We start from the raw sequence: 20872 nt of genomic DNA, 5'->3' as shown, positions 1-20872 counted from the left end.
GCGCGTGGGGACAGGCACCTGGCAGCTCTGCCCCACCATGGGGAAGCCCGGAGCAGCCCCTCCATGAGCTGGGCCCGGTGCTCGACGTTCCGCCCGGCCGCTCGGATGAGTCAAGGGCGGAAACCGCGCAGCATCCACAGCCTCCGTCCAACTTGGCTGCCTGCTCCCACCGCAGCTGCTAACGCGCTCAGAGAGCTCTCACCCCTTCCCACACCCTCTGCCCCGACAAACACGCAACCGGCGGCCTTCCGCAGCTGGAGAGGGCGGAAGCGGGGTGGGAGGGGGGTAGGGGGCATTTGGGGCCGCAGGGGCGGGGTGGGGGGGCCGCTTTCAGCCCGGAGCTGCCCCTCGACGCCGGGGTTCAGGGCGGGCACATCTGGCGGAGGTGCGAGAGGGGAAAGCCGCCAGCTGCGGGCAGCGAGGTGCCCCGACGGACCCTGCGTGGGGCAGCCCCTCCCCCGCCTCCCGTCCCACCCCGAGGGGGCGGCGGAGGCCGCATCGCGGTTGCTGGGGTAACGCAACGCGCCCGGCAATAACATCGGCATAAATCAGCCGCAAAGACATCTCCTGCGGGAGCCGAGGAATCCCGGCCGCACCCGCTGAGCTCAGCGCTGCAGGGAGCGCTCCTGCACCGCCAATGCGCGTTGGCCGAAGGTTCGCAGCGCCGGGAGGGTCGAGAGGGCGGGCGGAGCTCAGCGCCTCGGTACGGCAGAGCAAGGGGAGAACGCTGCCCCGAAGGAGCATCGCCGCAAACGAGGGGCTGAGAGACGTGAGCTCGGCACAGCCCGGCGCGGAGCAGCACCTCCGCCTCCTCGTGGGCAGCCCGGGCTCTGCAGCTCAGCGGAGCGTCCTGCAGCCTTCGCCCGTCTGTCCCATTGTAGAATCATCGGATGGTTTGAGTTGGAAGGGACCCCCAGAGGCCGCCCGGTGCCACTCCGTGCAGTGCACAGGGACACCCACAGCTCCAGCAGTGCTCAGAGCCCCGTCCAGCCTGACCTTGGCTGTGTGCAGGGATGGGGCACCACCACCTCCATGCTGCACAGCCCCAGCTCTCAGCCTGTCCTCGCAGGGAGGGCTTCCATCCCTGGCCCCATTTCTGTGTCCGTCCTCTGGACTCGCTCCAACAGCTCCACGTCTCTCCTGCCCTGAGGACTCCACCTGTGGACGCAGTGCTCCAGGTGAGCTGGCACAGCACAGCAGAGGGGCAGGAGCACCTCCCTGCCCTGCTGCCTGCACTGCTCTGGGTGCAGCCCGGGCTCCGCTTGGCTTTCTGTGCTGCGAGGGCACACTGCTGCCTCATGTCCAGCTGCCACCCACCAGTACCCCCGGCCCTTTTCGGCAGGGCTGTGCTCTGTCCTTACGTCCCCCAGCTTGTACTGACAGTGGCTGCTGCCATGACCCAGGTGCAGACCTTACACTTGGAACATGTGCTGTTAACTGCTACATCTAACAAAGTCAGGTTGCTAATGGTCAATATTAGCAATGAACCACAGCCCTGGATAAGCACTGAGCTGCTTTCCCCCCCCTGCTAACAGACACCCCATCACCCTCAGCAGAGGCTGAGGGAAGGAGACCTCCCTGCCCTGTCATCCTTTATCATGGTGAATCCCTGTTTGTGCCTTGAATGTCTCTTCCCATCCCCACAACATTAAGCCCCATCCAGACAGTAACACTCACTCAGCGTTTCTCCCTGCAAAGGATGGTTATTGTTGGCCATAAATAGCACAGTTTTAGAATAATGGGCTGTTACTTCCATCCTATTTCCAACGTGGCTAATTAGCACATTTGTTTCACTAGGCATAGTTTGATAACAAAGCTTTGTGAGCAGACTAAAGGTAGAGCGATGCCATTAATTAGATTTCAAGCATTTAATAGCTGAACAGCAAATGGTGAGGCTCCCCTGCTGCTCAGCACAGTGCATGGAGGAGGGCCATGGAAGGTAAAGAGATGAAGCACATGGGGTTGTTACCGGAGGTGACTTCAGACTGCTGAGGAAGTTTCCATCAAGCCCCAACGTGTGCTGCCCCTGCATCCACAGCGCCGTACTGGGGGAGCAGCGATGCTCTGCTTACATCCCTGGGGGGTGCTTAGGCCTTGGGAGGAGATTGCTGTCTTGGCCCTGGTCTGATGCTCAGCCCTCAACCTGCAAAGCTTTCTGCCACTGATCTCAGCGAGGCGTTTGCTGATAGCGGGCTGATTGCTTCCTGCAGGCAATTGCAAAGGTGCTTATCTAATGAGTCATTAGAGAGAAATACAAAATAGGAGAAAGTAATTGACTTAGCAGTTCCTGCCAAAAGAAAAAAAAATGCCTTCTAATTGGAGAATTTTAAGTAGAGCAAACCAGAGCGATTTTAATAACATTAAGCTTAAATTGACAGTGAAATGAGGGAATGCAAAAAAAGCAACAATAAACCAAGTGTACACAAACAGAAAGGCACTGCGGGAGGAGTGAGGATGAGCATTCAAAGTTACACACTCAAAATCGAGACAGTGCTGGGAATGGGGATGATTTTCTCCTTCCCAGGTTAAGAAATTCCATACAAAGCCACAGAAGAGCAACCCATGCATTGCATACAGCACAGCCTGTGTCACTACCTGAGGCTCACACAATTCCTGTTTTCCTGCACAGCGAATGAAATGAGGTATGAAATGCTGTGTTCTCATTCCTGGCTGCAGGAGGAGCAAACGCTTTCCATGGTGCAGGTATTGCTCTGGTGTCTGCCTACAGTGAATATAGCTGGAAATGCACTCAGCCTAAAGTAGGTCTGTCCTGCGCAGCCCTTGGTGTTTCACTTCTGAAAGAGGGGCAGAAAACCAACCCCCATCTCCAGAGCTTCATCAAATCACAAAGAGGTTTTACTCTCATTTATGGGCAAATCACAGCATTTCACAGAGCCTGAGGGTTGAAAGCAGCTCCCTCACCTGTTAGTAAGGGGTTCTTAAGTCTCATTTGTAAAATCGCTCCATTGATCCCAGCAGATAATTGCTTGTTAATAATGCTGTTGTGTGAGGTGTTTCTGACACTCTGTTGGGGAAGTCTGCAGTGTTTGATGAACTGCTGCTTCCTGTTTGAAAGCCTTGCAGGTTCGCTTTGGGCCCTTTTGTTCTGCAGTGATGTTTACATGCAAACCATGATCACAGGCATTAAATCACAGTTCAGCTCAAGCTGTTGGATTCAGAAGGAGAGAGAGAAAAGCATAGCGGGGATGTGGGAGCAAGAGCTGCACCCTGCAGTGCTGCTAGCCCTCCTGCTAGGACCTTCCCAAAGGCCTTGCCCGTACCCAGGACCTGCACTGCTCTGGGGGTGTGGGATGCTCCCAGTGCAATGCACTGCCTGGCCCAGGGTGGCAAGAGATGCACACAAGTGTAAATAAAGGGGGGTCAGATTACTTCAGTGCTCCATTTTTCACCATGGCACGTAAATAATAATAACGTACGATAATAATAGAGCAATATTGCCAGCTACCGGGGAGACTAAGCTTCAGATTGATATTTAATGTGGTTTGGATTAAACATAAATAACAGTTTTATGATTAGAGCCTGAAGTTGCTGCTAATAATGACTGATGCTGCTGCTGCGCAGGAGGAATTATGAGCACTCAAGGATAAACGGCCCTCCCAGAGTGGTGTGAAGCAATGCTGGGAGTTCCCTGCTCTGTTGAGGTCAGTGGCAAGAGGGATGAGGTGGGAGGGTGGTGAGGTTGAGCAAGGCCAGGTGCAAGGTGCTGCACTTGGGTCGGGGCAGTCCCAGCCATGAGCACAGACTGGAGAAGAACTGGTGGAGAGCAGCCCTGCGGAGAAGGACTTGGGGGTCCTGATGGGCAGAAGCGGGACATGAGGCAGCAGTGTGCGCTTGCAGCCCGGAAGGCCGACAGTGCCCTGGGCTGCAGCAACAGAGGGGTGGCAGCAGGGAGAGGAGAGGGAGGGGGTGATCTTTAAGTTCCTCTCCAACATAAGCTGTCCTATGGTTCTATGATTCCTTCTCAAGTTCCCGCTGTGAAACAGAATGATGCAGCTCCTCTCTCTGCATGGGACTTCTATTCCTGTACACAGACAACTTGTTTATTAGAAATGATTTTGGCTGCAACTTGGCGAAACCTCTCCTTTCTGCTGGCTTCCAGCTCATTAGGTTTGTCTTTATGAAGCTTAGCACCTCCACTGGGCTCCTCTTGACAATCTGTTTTCAATGTGTTTATTTTTTCTCACTCGGCTACAGGCAAAGCAGGCAGAGGCACCACATCCATTCTTGTGTGCAGGTTTGGAAGTGAAAGAGAGGAGACCCTGTGGGGAATCCCAGGGTGGGCAGAGGAGGCAGCAAAGAGCCCACCACCTCCACATGGCCCTGGATTTACCTGCAGGCTCCATGTGTCACTCAGCTCAGAGCCAGGAGCACAGCTGCTAATAAAACCTTCAAACAGAGTGTGTGGTGAATGGCTTTATAAGCTGATTTGTTTGTTATTGGAGTCATTAATGTTCTGCTTTAAGCTTGCAAGTCAATAGCATCAGTAATGACAGGTTGTTGTAAATGCAATGCTGTTTCTCCTGGTCTATGTGCTGATATTTTATTTAAACAGATCTGCTTTTGTGTCACTCTGACTCGAGAAAGGTCAAAGACATGAAGATTTATGAGTGCCAATTATGTGTATCAATATTTAATCAGACTTTGAGGGAAATCATTACTATCTGGTTACAGCTTCCATACGAACCACAGCAGCCACTGTTCAGCAAGACGGGGAGCCTGAAATTCCTGTAGTCAGAGCCCAAGAGCTGCCAGGTTCACGCGGTAATCGCCGCACTTACAGCAGCACATTAGTTCAACTGCATATGCAAATATACTGCTGAAAGCACAACCCGCCTGTGTATGCAAATGTAATCAATAGGTACTCCGATTACTCATACAAAAGGAAATAGAAGTGGGATGCCTCCAGTGCACCGGCCGGAGGTGAAGCTGAACACTCTGTTCCTTTGCTGACAGCCATTTGCGGTGTCTGTGGATAAACAGGGATTCCCTGCATCCAGAGTGGGACAGGTTTGTAGGGCCCCATGGATCTGGGCCCCCCGGGTCAGGCTGGCAGGCAGGCCAGCGGATTTGGTGTTCCTTTCCTTTATTGCGGTGTCTTCTTTCATTTCCCCTTAGCTGGGAAGAGTTTCAGATAAACACTGCTTGACATTTTAAAGTATGATTTTTGTGCTCCCTGTAATTACTCCAAATCTCCAGGAAAGCCTTAGGCAGTTCTCAGCCTGGATTTCTCTGCCAGCTGGAGTCTCTGCCTCGTCATCAGAGTTAAGGCTCCCAGCTCCCATCTAAGCTCCCAGCCCATCTCCTATCCCACTCCCATCCCATTCCCAACCCACTCCCATCCCATCACCGATCCCAGCTCCCATCCAATCTCCCATCCCACTCCCATCCCATTCCCAACTCATCTCCCATCCATCTCCCATAACATTTCTCATCCCAGTTCTCATCTCAGTTCTCATCTCACTCCCATCCTGAATCCCATTCTGCCCTCATGGGTTGCAGAGCTCTGCAGTGCTGGGAAGAGAGGGGCAAGGCAAACAAGGTGGGAGTGAGAAGGCAGTGGGGAGTTCCCAAGGCAAAATGGCTCAGGATGGGGCTCTTGATGTGCAAACTGAAATAAAGCTGTTTCCCAGGATGTGTTCATGTTCAACTGCTAGCAAAGTGCTGATGACTAATTGATTTCATTGCAGGATTAATAATGAAAGGGAAGCGGATGGTATCTTCTCATTGCATCTTCTCTTTACCCCTCCATCTGTCTCAAAGCAAATACCAGTGAGTACTTCGTGTGATGTTTTGGGCTCTAAGGCTAAGATAAGAAGAATGAAAGCCAGAAGGAAATCAACATAGCCTTGATAACAGAGAGAAGGGCTGTGCTGTGGTATGGTGGGGTGTGTAAGGGCTGGTGGGTTCATGCTGCACAGCACAGGGACTGTGTTCTGAAGCCTTCTGCTGTGCACTGCTCTAGTGAGCGTTCCATGTGAGCAGCATTTAGGTCATGGCTGTCCAACCTTCTGGCTTGCCCTGCTGCCTTGAGTGAAGGGGAATTGTCTTGGGCTGCATTTATGTAGGTTGCTCCAAAAGTCATGGCTCCTATTTGCTTTCATGGAAACTACAGCACATACCATGAGCACAGTAACACTATTGAATAGAGCACATTCTTAGCTAGAAAACACAATTTTTCAGTGTATTCACCACTATTAGCTGTGCATTTTTGCCAGGAATGAACAAGAGGTGCATGCTGCACTTGTCAAAATATGCACCAATGGAGGTAACCCACCATCACTGCTGCCACTGCTGAAATGCGCGTGCTTTGAGTGATGCATGTTTGCCTGGGGCTGGACCAGGCTTCTCAGTGGGGCAGAGCTGATACTGTGATGGTGTGGGGCAGGGGTCAGTCCATAGGATGTGTCAGCTTTAAGCCAACAGCAGCCCAACAAACCTGTGAGCAGCACTGGCAAAAAGAAATTCTGAGCTGTCTGTCCCCCCCACCCTGAGCTGCTTTTCGTCATCCTTGTCCTGTCTGGGGCCAGTGATGGAAAGCAGAGCTGTGCAGCTCCTGTGTAGAGGGCTCTAATGGATGGGCTCTGCCAGTGAGAATATTTACTACAGCATCATAATTAACCTGACGTTCAGCCGGAGGACAGCAGCTGGGAGCTGTGATTCATGGCCGACACCGAGCCTCCATGAGCGCAGGGACTCGTGCCTCTTCCACTTAACCAAACAAATGAAAATAGAAGAAATGAAGTCTTCAATTAATCTTCCCCATGTCTCATCCGTGGTGCTGAGCGGATTCACACCCATTTGCTGTGGTTGTGCTTTGCTGTGCTGCAGGTGCTGGCTGTGGGGTTATGGTGAACAAAGTGCTTGGTGTATTCTCAGATGGGATGACCCCACACTAAACAAGTGGCCTGGCTGGGGGCTGTCTGCAGTGATGGGGCTCTGGTGGGTGCACACCCATAGTGCACAGTGGGGTGGTCAGTTGTGTGCGGGAGCCTCCCTCTCATGGGCTGCTGCTGGTGCTGAGCGAGGCTCTGTCAGAGGCACAGCCATGGTTTTATTCTTAGAAAATCAATCTGGGACAGTTTGTTTGTTTTGTTGTTTGGCTGCCAAAGGCAATGAAAAGGATGTTATAGGAAGGATGAAATTAGCTTCCACTGCACAAGCTCATGGTGTTACGTAACCATGGATGGCTTTACCAGGCATTGTTTTCCATATGAATAAAATTATGCCGCCAGGTTCCATAGGGAGGCAGGTGAGTGGAATTAATCTGAGCAAAAGAGACTCAGAGCATCTCCCATCCCAATTCGATTGCTCTGATGGAGGAAGAGGATCGATGCCACCAATGGCGATGCGCAGCAGAAGCCCTTGTTCTCAATGGCTGGAGGTGTGTGCAGCCAGTCCCACTGCACGGGAACACAACCCCTCACTGGGGCATTGCTTGTGATGCTGAAATGTGACCAATTCCTTCCTCTTCCCAACCCTGAGTCTGTTACTTACCTATTTACAATGGGAAATGAATAGAAGCCATCAGCAACAGCTTTGCTGTGGTGTTTTTTAACAAGAGGCTGAACCCTCCAGTGCAGTGCACAGAACTGCACTGCAGCAGCCGGCCGATTGCTCTCAATTACTGCTCAGCTCTGCTGAGTGCATGGTCTGACAGGAGCCAGGTGTGAGGCACAGCAGCATCACCGGACCAGCACTGCTGTGCACAGAGCCCTGTGCAAAGAGCTCCGGCACTTTCATAGGCTGCTGAAGCAAAAGCTCGTGGAAATTATTTGAGGCAGCCATGGGAAATCAGGCACCAGAATGATTGGATGTGGGAGGATTACACTTATGCCTTTCATTATTATCAATATAGCTGGCTTCATTCCTTTGTGGCTATCGTAGCACTTTTTCCATGTAAGTGCTTGTAGCAAGGCCATGAACATGCTGATTAAGCCATTAAGTCATTTGCCACAGCAAATCTCATGAGCGTGGAGAGAGCTCTGCCTTCCTCTGATACATCTGCTTTGCTGATTTTGCACATAAAAACCCACTCACTGGGCGCACACCACCCATGGGAGCACTGCTCCGTGTCTACGTGCTGCAGGGACACAAAGCTGTCAGCAAGGAGCCCTGAAAGGTACCTTCAGAGCACAGGGCTCTGTGGAGTAGAGGTGATGTTCCACCCAGACTCTTTCACAGGGATCTGGAGGTTGGATGGGACCTCAAAGCCCACCCAGTGCCACCCCCGGCCATGGGCAGGGCTGCCCCCACCAGCTCAGGCTGCCCAGGGCCCCATCCCACCTGGCCTTGAGTGCCTGCAGGGATGGGGCACCCACAGCTCTCTGGGCAGCAGTGCCAGCACCTCACCGCCCTCTGAGGAAAGGATTGCTTCCTCACAGCTAACCCACATCTCCCCTCTTTCAATTTAAAGCCATTCCCCACTGTTCTATCACCATCAAACTGTGTAAGAAGTCAGAGATCTCACCCTTCATCCTTAAAACCTAGGAAGAAAGTTACTACTTACGAGGTCTCTGAGCTAATAATGCCTTTTTTAAATGTTAGGGAAATCTCATTACAGCGTGACACAGAGAGCCCTTCTTATGGGCTGGGAGCACTGAGAGAACCCAGCACACAGCAGGTCGGGATGGGCAGCCCCAGAAAGTCCTCCAAGAACTTGCCATGCCTGATTTCAATAACACATCAAATAGTTATAATTTCTGTCATTTGAATTTCAAATCCAACTGAAAGATCTACCTGATGCTGCTATTTTAAAATGTGATTCTTTCTTCTCTTTTCTTTTCAGCTCCTTTTCAGAACCAAACATCATGTTTCATCTCTGAGCAGTGAGATTAAAAAAAGCCAAAACAATTAGTGGGGAGCTGATGAAGGTGACAGGGTCATAATTAGTGCCGTTCCTCTGCAGCATGTGTTTATCGTGCCAGCAGAACAAGCTGCTCGCAGGGTGAGAGTCATGAGCTGCAGGAGCACACGCCTTTTGCAGCTCTAACACTGCTGGGTTTGTTCTGCAGGGAGCAGGAGCACAAATGGAAAGACCCCAGGTGGGTTAGGCTTAGGGTTAGTATTTGGGTTAAGGTGAGGGTTTGGGTTGGGGTATCTTGTTATCTCAGCAGTCAGACATGGATGGCTTGGATACTGGCAGTGGCTCTGTTGTGCCAGACACTGAAAGCCTCATCATTTGGCAGTTTGAGAGCTGTCCTTGCTAGCACAGGAGCATCCCTGGTGCTAATTCAAATCCAGTTATGGTGTTTTAAAAGAAAATGCATCTGTGCTGCAGAACCAGGACACTGATGGGCAGCAGTGTCCAGCACCTGCATGATGAGAACAGAGGGCAGAAGGTGCTGGAGGCAAATCCTGCAATAGCCCTTACTTGGCATCTCAAAAAATAGCCTTTCTGCAAGAGGCAAACCAACTCCATCAGATCCTCGAGACCTGGGGTCAGAGCGGACAACAGCCAGCTCCGAGCTGTGTGCACAGCTGTACAGCCCTTCTGCTGGAGGAGCAATGCATACATTTATTGTGACGCAGCCAAGCACCCTGCTCCCAGCACTGAGCTCAGTGGGCTGAGGCTGGGGGCTGCTCTGCACCTCAGGTGCAGCCCTGAAGCTTCTTGCAAGGGCAATTCCTGCCCGGAGGGGTCCTCCCCAACTACCCCAATTGAAGCACAACCACTTGGAAGTGCTCAGCTGGGGTTTGAATGCTCACAGAAGGACAAGAAAGTAGGTCTAGGAGGAGCTGCCAGTGGAAATTGTTGTGCAGAGAGGCAGCGGATGCCCCATCCTTATTGACAGCCAAGGTCAGGCTGGATGGGGCTCTGGGCACTGCTGGGGTGTCCCTGTGCAGCCCATAGGGGCCCTTTTTGGCTCAAACCATTCTATGATTCTATGAATTCTGATTAATTAGCTGCTCAGTGAGACGCTTTCTCAATAGCTTCTTCTCACTCTTCCCATTCAAACCCTGGTCAAGTAGGGTTCAGCTACTGGATACTGGCAGGATTTTGAAAGGACTTGATTAAGCTTCTTAAATCTATTTTTTTCTTCTATTCACAGCTGAAAAATGAGTGGCAATTACCCAGAGAGGTTCTCTCTGTGAGAATCTCCTGATCATTAGATCTAGTTAGTGGATGGTTTACTTTCCATCCTGCTGTAGGTTTTTGTTTTCCCCTCGTGCTGTAAAGCTAATTGGAGAAAAAAACCGAGCCAGTGACTGTTATGAGCAAAGACAGGTCTAGGATGAGTAGAGCAAGTGGAGAACTGAGACTGCCAAAGCTCTGGGATGTACAGACGGGCTCCATATACCAAATACACCCAAGAAAGCCAGAAAGAGTTTTTTGCTGGTGCTTTATGGTGGGACGTGGCTTGGAAGGCAACGTGGTGATGGGTTGATAGTCAAGCTAGGCTATCTCAGTGGTCTTTTCCAACCTTAGTGATTCTCTGATTTCTTACTCTGAACACAGGTTCAACATTGGCTGCTTCAGAAGGGTTAACAGCCTCTCTGCTCCAGCACACGTCAGTCTTCCACGAGGTCAAGGATAAACTTTCCCTGCTTAAGTAACACTGTCATGGCAGAGGACTGTGTGCCTTCCTCAAACAACTGGACCTGTAGGAAGATTTCCACATAAGTACATTCAAAATTTGTTATTTTTTTCATGGGGAAATCTGACAACTTCCCTTCTTTATTGTCACAAGTGTCAGCCGGCCAGGCCAGTGAGCTGAGTGTCAGCCTGCAGCAATCCACTGAGCTCAGTGGCTGAGAGAGCTTCCACCTGCTAAGCAGCACTTCCAAGGCCGACTCCTTGCTTTCCCCATCCTTTGGCTCACATCTGCAGAAAAAGTGCCCCAAGCACTCAGTAATAACCTTAAATCATCCTAACAACGTGTGCAGTGCTGCAGGATGGCTTCACACTTCAACAGTTATAATTAGAACAGTTCCATTGTGGGTTTAACGAGTGGATATTTCTTTTTGCTGATGGCTGAGAAGAAATGGGCTGCCCTGGGGTTAATGGAAGCCCCCAGTTTAGAGTCCTAATGTGGGAGGAAGGCACCTAATTATGGGTAGTGGCAAATGCACATAGTTTGGTACATGTACTGCTTAATGTTACTGAGATTCCTAACGTATGGGCAAAACCTAATGCAAGGGACACCTGGAAAATAGCACCAGTACATCCCATCTCCTAACAAATAGTGGCAGTGCTGAAGTGATTTCCATCAATCCTCAATGCTTCCCCAGCTGTTCCCATAGCTCTCTGTTCCCACACAACCCTCCTGACAGAGAAAACATACCTGAGCACTGTGGGATGCAGAGGGGAACCTGTGGAGGAATTGACTTTCCTGAGAATGCATGGGAAGTGAAGCACCAGAGCCAGCTTTCAGATTGGATCAGATCTCCTGTTCTCTAATCAGAAACACCATTCTTGGTAATGAGTTTTTCTGTCCAATTAGCAGCTAAATCTCTCTCTTCCTTATTGATGTAAGCATTCTGATTGCAGCACCAATACATGCTCCAGAGTAGGCGCTTAGACCTGAAGTGATTGAAAACTAAAAGGAAAAAGAAGTGCAGGTAATCTCCAAGCACCAATTTGCCTATGATAGGTGATTTACTGACCCCTGAAACAACCCTTTGCCAGCAATGAGGAGCAGGTGGGGCAGGAAGCAATAAGAGGGGATGGCTGGAACATCCTTTTTTGTTTTGTAATGTTAGATTTTGCAGCTGATCTACAAGTTTCAGCAAAACTTAGGGGAGAGAATACAAGAAAAGCCAGGCCTCTGGGATGCCTCAAAAACAGGAGACCCAAAGTCAACTCTTGTCTCTTGGGAAGGACCCAATGGGCTCCAACCCAACTCATCAAGCATGCAGCACTGACCTTTACCAGCTTTTGTTTAACAGGAGTGAGAATCTCCTGAAGGATGGGAGCTTGGGCTCGTCATGGCAGGTGAGCTCTCTGCAAACACAGGGAAGTATGTTAGTGAACTTTGCAGAGGCTTCCACTAGAGAGAAAAAAGTTCATGTGAGCAGTGCATACCCCAGCTCTGTAACCCCTTCTTGCAAGCTCTGAAAACAAGCAAAAGCTGCATCATGACTTTTGAATGCAAACACTGATCATGAGGAGCGGCCCTACTCCAGTGCTGCACCTCATCATGTTACCTGCTGCTCTGGGAAGAATGCCAGGGAAAGCTTCCATCAGCCCTATAGCACTGAGGCTTCCATAAAGGATCCATTTGCACCCAGTGATCTGTCACTTATGCCCCAAAGCATGAACGGAGATGGAGATGTGAAATGCTCTGTAGATTCTGAGAAAATACCTAGACTGTCTTTAAGCCTGACAGTTAGGTTTTTTATTTGCTCCTAAAGCAAAAATTGAAACTCTAAGTCCCTGTAAGGCCTTAAATAAAGGATCTCAGAAGCACATGGCAGATGATACCTCTGAAACTGGTTTTCCTTGGTATCAAGTTGGGCTCAAGAGGAGAGGCCAGGGTAACATGTGTAGTGGGATCTAGAGAGCAAAAATCAATGGCTGCTGTAGTGCATAACAAACCTATAATTCTTGGTCACAGACTTACAGAGTCATTATGGTTGGAAAGGACCTCTAAGGTCATCCAGTCCAATTGTCCGCCTACCACCAATATTGCCCACTAACCATGTTCTACAGGGCATATGAGTTCCCCCAATACAGCACACTGGCACCAGACACAATGGCATTTTTCTTTGCAGAGTGGTATTTCTGAAGCAGCAAAGTGGTTCTTCCTGGGCATGTCTTCTTTGCTTGCATAGCTAGTGGGTAGCTGACATACATGGATCTAAACTACCATAGCAGTTAAAGCTGTATGATCAGCTGTGTAATTTCCACTGTACTTCAAATCACAGCACCATTAAGGCTGGAAAAGACTTCCGAGGTCATCCAGCTCAACCCCAGCCCATCTTCACCATGCCCACTGCCCATCTCCTTGAGCGCCATACCTACACTTTTCTTGAACACCCCCAGGAATGCTGACCCTAATGAAGAACTCCAGACAGAAGACCTACTTTATACATCTCAAAAGACAGCCTGAGTCATGTTTATGAATGTCTTTTTCTTCCACTAATAAAGGTTCCTTAAACAGGGACTTGTGCAATGTAAGTGGCTTGTGTGCCCTCAGTGATGGGGACAGCTGTGTGAAAAGGTGGCACAGATTTTATAAACTCTGCTTTGAATTTCTCTCACTCAGAGCATCTCCAGGTCCTGAGCATAAATAGTTTGATATTTTGCATTTCACAGGCTGCATTAGCACAACAAAATGCTCCATATGTATGAAAGCTGTCCAAATTATAAGACGAATGCAATAACAATAGGAACATGAACTTGGCACCTGGTTTTCCTTGTGTGACGATTCAAAGGCATAATTTCTGTGTCAGTTTTTTCTTTTTTTTCCCCCTAATTAGAAACATAATTAAAAACCACTCTTAGAAAAAAGGTTGTTTTTTTCCCTCTTCTCCCATTTAAGGGATCAAAATCCTTTGAAGATCAATTGAAAAGCAAAGCTGTGAGACCACGAGTGTCTAGATAAGCCTCTTGGAAGCACATCTAGCTGAATTACTGCTGTCTTGACCAACCTCGGTAGCTGATCCCTCAAGGTCATGTCACACATATCCATACCCCATATCTGGAGAAATCATTCTAGGGCTCTTCTCAGATGTTCGTGGTTTGTTCTCTTCAAAAGGAATCCAGAAATGCACTGTGAATTAATACCGAGGAGGAAAGGACGGATTTGGTGATAAATAGAGGCAAAAACCACTTTATCACATCCAAGGAATGAGTTTGTCCAACTAAGAGTGGGTTGGGCACCTATGATGTTACATAATTAGAACATAAACGGAGATGGTGGAAACAACATTTGGTTCTGTAAGAACAAATTCATTCTCAGATCAACCTTGATGATGTAAAGAAGAATAAGACTTTGCCCTCATCTGCAGTTCAGGCAACAAAACCTTGGGTAGGCTGCAGCTCCAACTGTTTTGAGGCCCCTGTTGCTTTGCTTCCGTTTGTTTTTAACTCTTTCCCCTGTTGGTGAGGAAAGTGTGATCTGGATGTCCACATATCCACCCTCAGAATGGGGTGTTCCTTCAGCAACCTCTGACCTCCCAGGAGAAATTCAAATTAATTTATCAAATGGAAAGAGTTCTGAAAGAATGCTTCTATATATCTATGACAGTATGAAGCTGAGTGAAGTGCCCCAAGTCATCATCCCAGTAGATAAAGGGTGCTATATAAATTCAGTGGTATTGACTAACTTTTCCAGAGGGATCCACATCAAACTCCCAGCCACAGGGGAGCCCTTTCTCAAAGCACAAACCTCTTTAGTCAATCAAGAACCCAACCACAAACAAGAATTAGAGCTCAGATTGATACTGAGGTAATTTGTGGTGATCACTGCTTTGTATGCAATGGCCATTTGAATCAAGAAAGAAAAACTCAAGGACTTCAGACAAATAAGATGAGCATTCACACTTACATGGGAACAACCCAATTTATGTGATGACAGGCAGAGAGATTCAGAACACGCAACTAATTACAAGGTGTGGTAATTATTGGTATAAAACCAATGTTAAAAGCAGATGAAAAGTGCCGGTGTCACTTTTTTCTGCAGAGTTACAAGGCTCAGAAATGTCAAGTCAAAATCTCATTTTGAAATACAATTCTGAGCCCTTTATATGTGCTACTTCAAACTACTGACAAGCTGGAACACTGCGCGAAGGCGAACAGCTTTCTTAAAGAAAATGTATCCCATTTTTTTTTTTTAATCTATTTTTTTTTTCCTGCAAGAATAAAATCAGACCATCATACTGATGCAAACTGCCTTCAAAAAGAAATTAAGAAAATTACATATATATATTTTTTAATTCTAAAATTGTGTGGTCATCACTGCTGCCTGGGAATGGGATACCAAATCAGAAATAGAGAGTAATATATCAAAAATAAAAGAGCATTAAAGAAGTTACACAAATTTCTAGGCTTCAGTTTTATTGAGGCATCATTATGTCTCTCTGGAAAAAAAATGCAGTGCTGATGTGAGATCTAAAGCGAAAGGCAATTTTAGTAACTACTTACACCTGTGGAATCCTCTTCCTGATCTCTGGGATTCATCCTTCAGGCTCCCACAAATTCATTTTGTCCTGTTCTATCAGTTCTTGGTAACGTGATAATAGCAAGTCAGAACTGAGACTGCCAACTGCAAGCATCTAGTGCCATGGGTAGTCCTGAAACTACCCATGTTCAAGAGACATTTAGGTGTTCTGATGGACATGGTTTAGTGGGGAAATATTGGTGATAGGTGGATGGTTGGACTGGATGACCTTGGAGGTCTTCTCCAACCTTGGTGATTCTAAGATCCTATGGTTCTATTCTATGAATTAGCAACTAGAATTTTATGCCAAGGAGAAGTTTTTCTCTTTGCTTCCTATTTTCCCTTCCTTTCTGTGGAGCTGCTTCCCCTCATTTTCCTTTTCCACCACTACAGCAATTCTCCAGTGCTTCCCCCCTTCACCATTAGTTCCTCTCTCAGGATATGCCAAGAGGTTTGCTCTTTCATTCCCACCACTCTCTTGTGAGAGGTAAAAATAAAATCCCTATTGCCCATCCCTCCGATAGGGAGGGTGTTTGTTCTTATGCTGCTGCTTGCTAACCCCAGGGGTAGGGACTCATCCCCTCAGAGCAGAGTGCAGTCATTGTTCACAGCACCCACACATCAGTGTGCAATGGGCACTGCGTGGGCTGAAACCATGGTGGTGTTTTGGCAGCACATGCATTGTGAACGACTGCTTTCAAGGCTGAAGCGCAGGAAGAGCAATATGCCATCAAAAATCTCTGATGAACACCTTGACAGATCACTAAGAACTGCAGCCACTGAACCAGATTTATGTGTTAGTTTCACAAAAAAGAAAAAAAAAAAAAAAAAAAGAGGTAAATCGTGCCACTATTTCTGTGTCTTTTCTGCCCTTTGGAGAAGGGGAGGCTCAGGGGAAACATCATTGCTCTCTATGGCTCCCTAACAGGAGGTTGTGGTGAGGTGGGGGTTGGCCTCTTCTCCCAGATAGCAGCAACAGGATGAGAGGTGAAGGCCACAAGTTGTACCATGGAAAGTTCAGGCAGGATATTAGGAGAAACTTCTCCAAAAGACCGGTCTTTGGTAGAGGCTGCCCAGGAAGGTGGTGGGGTCGCCATCCCTGGAGGTATTCAAGAAGCGTTCAGATGTTTTACTAAAGGACATGGTTTAGTGGGGGAATATTGGTGGTAGGTGAACTGTTGAACTGGATGATCTTGGAGGTCTTTTCCAAAGTTCGTGAGTCTATGATTTGATGACAGGTGCTGCTCATCTGTCCTCACACTTGCCCCTATCTGAAGTGCGCACTGGTGACTTCAGCAAGGCCTTTAACATCATCTCCCTCATCATCCTTATAATAAAAGCATGGGATAGATGAGCGGACAGTGAGGTGAGCTGAGAACTTATTTCCTCCATGGGGAACAAGTGGCACCCACTGACATTCACTGGTGCCTGCTAAACATTTAAGGAGACCAGACAGTGGATGTGAGGGTAAAGGGTGGGTGGTGAGTTTCAACAGTGGCAACAACAGGTCACCTCCGTTGATGCAGATTTTGATGAGTGTGACATGCAGGCTCTTGTTCATTGCTGGTGAGAACACAAAGATAATGCTGGTGACTATGCTGAAAAACAGTGTTTTGTAGCTGAGAATGTGCTCTATACAATAGTGTTATTGTGCTCTTTGTATTTTCTATAGTTCCCACGGAAATAAATAAGAAGCATTACTGTTGGAGCAACCTACATATATGCAGCCCAAGGCAGTTTCACTTCACTCATTGCAGCCCAGACAAGCTATAATAAACATCCATGCACTAGATGTTCTTTCCTCAGCAGATGTCCACAAACATAACTAAAATCATATTTTTGTTAATGAATCCTTCTCAGTGACTCCTCACATCCCCACCTCTAAGGGAAAAATCCCTTCTGAACTCAGAAATACTGTTACAGAGAGAAAAGGGCAGCGCTGATGCCTGATAGCCCCATCTCACCTATTCTCAATAGAATGTCATCCCACGTGGTTTAACACTCAGCAGAGTAAGATGCACTTCATTTTATGGAAAAGATGTTATGAAAACGAGTCTTTCAAACTACCTCTTTGTCGTGAGAAATACAACTAATTTTAAAAGCTTTGTAGGAGTAATTGAGTGAAAAATTGTAAGTTTCAATACAAAGGTTTTGAGGCTGATGAGGTGGGGAGCAGATCCCCCAGGGGAGGTCCGCACCCTCCGCACAGTTCCTGAGATTACAGCCATACAGACATCATGGAGAACAGCCATAGACTTGTTCTGCCTGTGAATTTAATTCTTTATGAAGCTGAGGTTGGGAAGGACAGTTAAAACAATAGCTTTGTCAAATGCTTCCCAACCACACCTCGCGTGCCACTGTGGAGGCATAGGACAGCATCTGAGCGGGCTTCAACAACTGATGTAATGCACTAACAACCTCATACATCGATACAAATTAAACGTACTTAGAAGACAGTAGATTTTTCACTGTAGGCTAATAGACACCAAGACTGAATGCAACACAAGCTGTAAAATCGAAGGGATCCCAGCACATACAGCACAGCAGGCTGTCAATAGCATGCCCTACTCTGAAGATTCTGATGCCTTGATTACGTAAATAGGGGAAATTATTCCATCCTCAAAACTCCAGCAAGATAATCACCAAACAGTAAATCACCACAACTCGAATGCAAATGAATTTTGAGCCTTATCACCATAATTACCATTTTATCCCCATTATTATCTGAGCAGGATAGAGGCCATCAAGCTCTAGAGATTATTCCTTACTGGCTATCATTTAAATTGGTTGTTACCCAGCCCACTGGGAAGCTGCAAAGAAATGGCTTCAGTTTTCTGAAATTGGACTCTTCTTTACAACAACAACTCAGTTTCTTTACAGCCACAGTTTCCACTTGGATAGTGCTCTGCTCTCTGCCCAACTCAGACACCTGAAACAAATGACCCCATCAGTGCATACTGAAATGGCCTTTTCACTGCTACCAGAGAACTCAAATTTTGATCGATTTTTCTTTGGAACAGCCCATTTCCAAGCAAAAAGAAAGCCAGGCCCAGAGCTCCACAAAACTAAACTTCAGCAGATATTCTTTGTAATGTTGTGTCATGGCTTCCTGCAGTGTTTCAACAAATTTCATGATGTTTCACCGGAGGTTAATTTATACTCAAACATAACTTATTATCACATTTGGGACAGAGTTATGTTGTGAATTTAGCTGACAAAGGATGAGAACTGTTATAAATACGTTTATGAAGTAGGAAAATGTCTGATGGCTTGGGAAATTTAGATATATTGAAAGAAGTATTTGACATCTATATTAACTCAAAGCCCTAAATGGGCTGGGCTTGTTTACATTGCTTCAGTCTTATTACAGGGTGAATTTTACCAGCTGTCTTGCTGAGCAGTCATTTAGCCTTAAACTATAGTTAAAACTGTCATGGTTTTTAGCAAATTATATTGCGTAAAGTAATTATTTCCCTAACTGCAAAGAGGATCCAGGTAGATTGTGAATCTAATTGCCGAAAAAAGAGCTGGTGGAGCGCCCTCTGTGTAAGGTACAGCAGAGCAGAGATCAGGATTTAGAAGGGCCTTCATAACCCAGAAAAGAGTGAGCTAGCTTGGTTAGTTAGTGATACACATTTGGGTATGAAATGCAAAGGGAGGGAATAGATTTCTGCTAAAATGATCTGTTAATTAAGCAGATTCACTGTTAATTTTAAAACATCAAGGCAAACTTGTTTCTGCTACAAGGTGTTCCTGCACCAACGAACGTTAATCCTCATGATTAATAGAAACTTTACACTTACTGTGTCTGAGGAGAAATTGCTGAAGAGCCATTTTGGGGAAATAACATCCAGCAATTAGAAGTTAGCCAGGATAAGGAGGTGTGTTATTTATGTTTGATCTAGCAGCAATATGCAGATATCTCAGAGAAGCCTGAAATCATAGACTGGAAAAGACCTCCAAATCATCCAGTCCAACCAGCCACCTACTTGCGATATTTCCCCACCAAACCACATCCCTTAATAAAACATCTGAACATTTCTTGAACGCAAAAATACCTCCTGCAGCTGATATTCACCAACAGGAACTTCCAGTATGATCAGCTGAATGTGCTGTACAGCCTGAAATCCTTGATGTGTTCTGAATTTTGATGGGCTTTGTCTCTGATCTTGTTAGGAACGTGATCATGATCCCTTGGGGATATCTCCATCCCCAGAGTTTCTGCTAATACTGAACAACTGCAGCTTTCCTGCTTTGCTGTGAAAACACCTTTCTTGTGCTTCTGTGCCCCCTCAGCTTTGTATTTCCTGAGCTGCACCCTCATGTATTTCACTACTTTCATGCCTTAGGGGACACATGTGGCACCAAGATGGACTTGATGAAAGTTGCCTGGCCAGTGACTTCAGTATAATCAGGTCACCAGCTCCTTCACACTTGGTGCTGACCCTCACTGTTTTCAATTAATAAGGAAAGGCTTATTGTGGAATATTTCCCCAGGACAACCCCATTACAAGGCTGAATTTGATGCTACGCATAGCCTGGCTAGCAGCAATTTAACATTGCCATCAGATATTCATTATAACATCAGAATGGGATTTACGTCATATCTGTGTACCTCCTTCAGAACATGTGCTGCCCAAGAATCAAGTAATTAATTCATCCAGCATCAGGAGCTCATAGAGTCTCTATCGGCAAAGCACCATTGAAGCACTGTATCTCTTCGCACTGACTTGCATTGGATGGGACTTTGCCAGGTTGGATGGGATCCTGATCTAGTGATTGGCAACCCTGCCCACAACATGGGGTTGGAACTAAATGATCTTTAAGGCCACCTCCAATTTAAGCTATTCTATGAATAGGAATCGCAGTCAAGAACAGCATACCATCAAGCACAGATAACCCATGCCCAGAAAAGTTCATGATAATGACTATAACAAGAGGTGAAAGATCCTTTATCTCCATTTTACTAATGTTTGCAGTACAGATAAGGAAATCCCCATCTGATTCCCAAGTGAGCTGCTCAACCACAGAACCACCATGCTGGGTAGGCACTGAAACCCTCTAGAAAGCTGAGCTCTCTAGTTCCTGATGCTGTCATAGCATACTATTGCTTATCTTACAAAACCACAAAAGGCCCAAAGCACAACTTTATTAGCTCCACCCACTATGAGATACAGAAAACACAGCCTATGCTCTGTAAAGGTGATGGAGGACCAAGTGGCCTTGCCACCTCCCGTGATGAAGTGTGCCCACTAATGCCCATGGGTGGCAGCTGTGAGCCAAAGGCGCACTGAAGCCATGCCAGTAGGGAGGGGGGAGGCAGGTGCATCACTGAGCAATCACAATTAACTTTAATTACATATCTTCACTGGCTGCTGAGCTTTGGAAAAATAATGAGGAGGTGAAAAAAAATCTTGCAATCCAGGTGAATTTTTCTAAGATGATTGCCAGTACTCAAAGTTTCCAAGGTCCTTTGGTAGCATAGAAAAGACAACTGACAAAGAGATGCATTGAGCAGGGAGGCATTCTCTCTTGTAGGATAATCTGGTTAGCATTCAAAATCTGGAACAGTTAGACTGGTGCTCTGCTTGTGCATACAACTGAATGGTGGCCATCACAGTTTAACAACTTGCTCATTTCTCCATGTGAAGGGTGTGTGACATTGCCTGCTTGTCAGCATCTGACCAACTCCAACTACACCGAAATGTTCAGGTATTGCATTTTCTTAAAATTATTCAGAATTCATAAAT

The sequence above is a fragment of the Coturnix japonica genome, chromosome 34, assembly GCF_054131305.1.
Source record: "Coturnix japonica strain WE chromosome 34, WE-NBRP24, whole genome shotgun sequence".
Lineage (NCBI taxonomy): Eukaryota > Metazoa > Chordata > Aves > Galliformes > Phasianidae > Coturnix > Coturnix japonica.
Note: the sequence above shows the minus strand (reverse complement) of the source record.